The sequence below is a fragment of the Sinocyclocheilus rhinocerous genome, unplaced genomic scaffold (assembly GCF_001515625.1).
Source record: "Sinocyclocheilus rhinocerous isolate Xijiao unplaced genomic scaffold, SAMN03320098_v1.1 scaffold1556, whole genome shotgun sequence".
Taxonomy (NCBI): Eukaryota; Metazoa; Chordata; class Actinopteri; order Cypriniformes; family Cyprinidae; genus Sinocyclocheilus; species Sinocyclocheilus rhinocerous.
The window spans coordinates 40807-47127 of NW_015645075.1; positions in this window are offsets into that span (position 1 = coordinate 40807).

A 6321-nucleotide genomic window follows, 5' to 3' on the forward strand; every position below is an offset into this window, starting at 1 on the left:
TTGGGTTGTTTTGACCCAGCGGTTGGGTTAAATGTTTAACCCAACCTTCTGGGTAGTAAGTAACCCAACCGCTGGGTTAAAACAACCCAATTGCTGGGTTTGTCCCTATTTTACCCAGCACTGGGTCGTATTTAACCCAGCATTTTTTAGAGTGTAATTTTAAAATATGTATATGATTTTTTTGTTTGTTTGTTTTAAGAGAAGCCTGTAGTTTAGCTTGAAATTTTGAGTATGTGTAGTGTATATTGTTAAGTGTTACTTTGCTGGTATTTATTAAAGGGATAGTTCACACAAAAATGAGAATTCTGTCATCATTTACTCACCCTCCACTTAGGGTAGCCATTGACTTCCACAGTATTTTTTTTCCCCCCATACTATGCAAGTCAGTGCTACCGTCAACTGTTTGGTTACCAACATTCTTCAAAATATTTTCTTTGATGCTCAATAGAACAAAGAAACTTTCACAGGATTGGAACAACTTGAAAGTGAGTAGATAATGACAGAATTGTAATGTTTTGGATGAACTATCCCTTTAAAGTGAGAAACTTGTCTACATTTGAGCAAGTGTGACGAAGTGTAAGAAAGGAGGGTCATGGTATCTTTCAGCAGCAGAGTGAATTCATTAAGGCACATCATTAACATAACTGCTGTGACATGGCTTTGACCCTTGACCTGTGCTGGCTCCCTGGTTCACAGTGGAGACAGTTTCTCTCTGTCGCGTCTCACGACTCCTGTGACAGAAACTATAGCCTCTTTCTTTAGAAATGAGCTACATGAAATACATTTGTTCAGTTGCATTGAAGACCATGATTTTGTAACCTAACATCTTGTCTTTTAAAGAACATGCTTTGTCTGGTTTTGAAACAAATAATTGTTGTGCCAACATCGAGATTGCATTATAATAATACATTTAACTTAGGTAATATGACATATATGAAAGTAAAACCGAATATTCAGCGATTTTATGCATCAGGAATAAGTTTAGGATTGTAAAACGCTGGGCAGGAAAAGCATGAAAGTTGCTAGGCTCTGATATTATTGGTAATATAATTTTTTCCCCCCCAACCATACAGCCTTGTTTATGTCAGCAGAAAGAAAAGTTGTTTCTGAGAAAGATATTACATTTTGATTAAAGTCTTTATCTTTAGAATAAGGTTTACTAAATAATCGTGCACAATAAGACCAAGGCCATTTTTTAATAGAATCAATATTGATTTTCTTTTCTTTTCAGTTTTTGTCATTCTGGGTATGAGTCTCTATTACACTCTAAAAAATGCTGGGTTAAATATAACCCAGCGCTGGGTTAAAAAGGGACAAACCCAGCTATTGGGTTGTTTTGACCCAGCGGGTCAAAGTAAAAAACTCAATTTTTTAGAGTGTAATAACCAAAAAAGATTTTGGATCTTCTCTCCAGAGAATACCTGGAACCGAGCCGGTCGTGCTTCAGAGAGAGAGGATGAACAATCGCACAATTACATTTCGATTGGAAACATCTGACAATTCATTTTAATTAAAATTTAAGAACGGTCCCTTTCAGCCAATATATTACAGTAAAACAGCCTCACAACCAGTTCCAATAGCTGACATAACTTCAGGAAAGAAAAATGGTGATGAAAACGTAAAAGAGAGAATAGCTCAGCCAAGAGACTGCTCATTGTAAAAGAGTATGAGCGGGTCCATCTCTTACCGAAAGCAATTAAATAGCGGTTATAGGGGTCTGGTAACATATGTTCAGTGTTGGTGCGCAGGCCGCAGAAGGGGGCGGCTGAAATGCATAGCCTTCGTAAGCCTGAATAATATGTGGAAATGGTGCGGCATTTGTTGTGCTGTCGGCCTGCCATTCGATAGACACTATCCTCTTACACAGACCAGCCTCTCCGTCGCTGAAGACATTCACAACTGGTGCCAAGGCCCAATAAATCAGCCAGTATCAAAGAGACCATGTAACGCTTTCTGGATTTCAGCATATGTGGAATCAGAACCTGTCTGTCAGCGGGCTGAGCCACTCAGGGGTGCGGGGGCGGAGTTCAGCGGGACGGTCCCTGCTCTAATGCGGACCACATGTGGACGGCCACACGGGGCGCTACCTGCTTTTATCCTGCTGTCGGCTGTCTCACAAATGAGAGAAACACAGCACTGGCAACCGGCTTTTGATAAAGAGGGATGCGTTCTTAAATGCTTACATTAACAACGGGGTGAAATACCACAGCTGAGTAGTGAATTCAACATGATGATAGCTGAAAATAAAACAGTAAGAGAGTTTTTAAAAGATGCTAGATTCATTACCATTCATTAGATTCAGTAACTTAATTATTGAAAATAATTATCAGTTGATATCTAATATCTAACATTTATTAATTTGTTGGTTCAACATGTGTATGAGCATATAATTAAAAAAATAAAAATAATAGGAAGATAATTGTAAAGAAGATTATATAAATAATGTTGAGGTTCGTAAGATTTTTTTTTAAATAAATGTAAAATTTCTTACCAAAGCCGCAATTATTTGAACAAAGATGCAGCAAATTCAGAAATATTGTGAAATATTACATTGTTTATATATATATTTATTTATCTTTACATTCTTATTCTTTGTGTGTGTGTGTGTGTGTGTGTGTGTGTGCGTGTGCGCGTTTTTGTGAATTTATTTATTTATTTATTTATTTATTCCTTAATTTATTTATTCCTTCATTAATTTATTCATTCATTCATTTATTCATTTATTCATTTATTCATTTATTAGTTTATTTGTTTATTTATTTATTTATTCATTTATTCATTTATTCATTTATTCATTTATTCATTTATTCATTTATTCATTTATTCATTTATTCATTTATTCATTTATTCATTTATTCATTCATTCATTTTTCAAATAGTAATGTATGTATATATACTGTACATGACACCAATAAAAAGTGAAGTGTAGCTAATTATTTGCCCTGTTTGGTACAATTTTTATCCTTTACAGCAAATGCAGGTATATTTCTAGACTTAAATCATTAGCTTTTCTTTTATTTCTGAGCTGTCATCAACAGTTAATACAGTCTCAAATGCACTATAGTTGTTGAAATGCTCATTTGTATCAAGAGAGACAAACATTTAACTATGACTGGCGCTGTCATAAGGAGACAATCCATCTTGACATTGAAGACGACCCTCGCTGTCATCTGTGGTTTTAAGTTCCTTCCCTGAGCAAATGAAACTGGCATTTTGGCCAAAATATATCTCTCTCTGCCTCTGCAGACTCATCCACTCTCTTTCTTTCTTTCTCTCGCTCCATCTTTGGGCGTACTGCTGCTTTGTGTTTAAGGTTTATTTTCCATCTCGTCGCTCTGTAGAGGTAATGATCAAACGGTGTTGCTGTTCTAGAATAACTTTGTCTTCTAGAACTCTCAGTGGAGCCCATTTGTCTCAGTGGTATTACATGAGTAATGGTTACTGTGCATTTGTTCTGTTATTCTTTTTTATTCAAGTTTTTTAAGCTCTATGGTGAATGTTATATGCATTTCAGAGCTAAGATTCCTATGAAACACGTACATGACAGTAAGTAAATTATATAATTTTGCTTTACGTAATTTGCTATATTTTTTAACTAATTAAAAAAAATAATTGGACATAAAAATATATATGCATGCATGTATGGCATTTTAAATATTTTTGTTGTACTGACATTGTGACGAGTTGATTTTAACAATTTAAGTTGCCAGTGCTCTTGCTGTTAACTGAAATAAAATAATAATAATTATAATTATTATAATTATTATTATTATTATTATTATTATATTTTTCATATTATTATAATTATTATTAGATATCAGTATAATATTCAAAAATATGAAAGTAAAAAATCTCAGGAATATTGAGCAAATAGAAATCTTGTTGCAAATGAAAGTTTCATACCAGGCCCTGACGTAAAGCTGTTCTGGTCTGAAACCGGGTCCTGCAGAATACTTTAGTGCTTACTAAGGAAGGGCTGCATAGTGAGAATTCCCAAGATGAGTGTAATTGACGAGGAATCTGCAACTCTCTGGCATTTCAGATCCAGGGATCAAAGTCTTGTTACTTTCAGCTGACCGTGTGGTGAATCTCCGCTCAGCAGACGGTCTCAAATAATAATCTGAAAGGCCAATATCTGTGGCATAATGGAAATGTTGTTTAAGCTTGGAGTATTTTATGTATTTTTTATTTGTTTACAGTATCTTGTTTTGCTTTAATATAATTTTGTACAGTGCTTTTATACTTTATATATTTAACATACAGTACATTGAATTTGTTTAAGCATAATTCTTTGTTTGATGTGTTTGAAATTTTAGGCATATTGTGTAGGAAAAATTTTAGTAGCATATTTATGCTACCTTTTGAATGTTTGAATGAGGTTGAGTTGGTAAGATTTTATTTTTTTTATTTCATTATTTTTATTATGTTTTTTTTATCTTTTGTGTGTACCAAGGCTGCAAAAATACAGTAAAAACTGTTATATTGTGAAATATTATTACAATTTAAAATAACTGTTTTGTGTTTTAATACATTTTAAAATGTAATTCATTCCCATGATGCAAAGCTGAATTTTCTGCATCATGACTCCATCAGTATCAGTGTCCTTGATCCTTAAAAAATCATTCTAATATGCTACTTTGCTGCTCAAGAAACTACTCTTATTATCAATGTTGAAAACATATTTTTGTGGAAACCATGATACATAATTTTCAGGATTCTTTGATGAAAGGAAAGTTCAAAAGAAGAGCACTTATTTGAAATAGAAATATCTTGAAAATTGTTCTCAAAAATGTATTTACTGTCACTTTTGAATTGTCACAATTGAATGCATTCTTGCTGAATAAAATCATTATTTCTTCCAAAAAACCTTTGAACAGTAGTGTAAACCCAGTACCATCTAAAACCAATCAGCAATTTGTCCTTGTTAGAGAACTGATCTGGCACCAGTCCACCATGCTAATGCTTCCCATATCCTAATAAACAATATTTATTGAATGTTGTGTTTTCTCTGCAGATCTGTATGTGTCCTCCGGCCAGCTCAAGGTGACAGAGACGTGTGGTCATCGATCCCTGTCTCGCCTCCTCTCTGTTATCAAAATGTAACATCATTATCTCCTAACCTTTGACCCCTTCTGATGGACACAGGTGACAGCAGTGCATACGTCAGCGCAGCGAGGTGAAGAGGGTCATTATTATCACATTATTCTCATCCTCTCAATCGCGTCTGCTGGGAGTCCTGGCGTAGATCAACACATCTTCCAATGCACTGTGGGTAATAAGAAACTCTGTTGATATCCGAATTCCAAAAGAGACCTTATTGTGCTTTCGTTTTGCCATAGAGGAGCAGAGGAATATTAACTAATTTTACAATAAACAGTATTCTAGCATATTTTGCATGGGCAAACACAAATGTTTTCCTCAGACAATGTTATTTACGGCAGTATCCGTTTATCTCTTTGTCACGTTATGGTTACAGTTCCGATATGGTGCATAAATGAAACATCTCAGAGGACAAAGGAGGAAATAATTAGTAAATGGATTAAACATATAAATAAATACACTTTTTCATGCGGCAGCTGCACTAAATTGCCAGATTGATTAAGTTCTTTGTCGCTGTGAGTGAATGAAAGCGCTCTCCCCTGGGAATGAGTTACAAGACAACATGTCAAAGACAAGCTCTCTCCTCCCTGTATTACACACACTGAGATCCAGCCGGAGCAGCTCAGGGCCATTATTCCCAGAGGGCCGCGCTGTTTCGGGTCTGGGTTATTGGCTCTCTGCTCCACTTCATGTAAATGACTCGTGGTGTAATTGAAAAAATAACTCTCAGGCGTGTTTGCCCACTTAATCCTTTTAAGATCATTATGAGTGTAGTCAATTGGCTTGACCCAGCTGCAGCGGGATGGGGAACAATGGGGTTTGTCTCCGGAGCGGGTCGATCTGCAGGCCCAGTGGGCCAGAGGTTAATGAATGATTATTTCTCACTTTGTAAGCTAGCTGGATCCGTGTCTCACTGCATGGCCCTCGTCCCTGGAGAACATTTGGAGAACAGCCAGGCGTAGAGGGACACATTAGACACACACACTGGTGATTACGTTGCATTTTTATTTTGATCTTACACTACCATTTTTATTATTATTATTATTATTATTATTTATTTTTGTTGTTAAAGGGGTCATATGATGCGATTTCAAGTTTTCCTTTCTCTTTCTTGTTGTTGCCGCCGCCGCCATGTGGTGGCGATGCTGTGTGTTTCGGTGTGAAAGCGAAACTACTTTGTTTGGTCTTCCAAAAGAGGACACGACTAGAAATCAGTGGTTA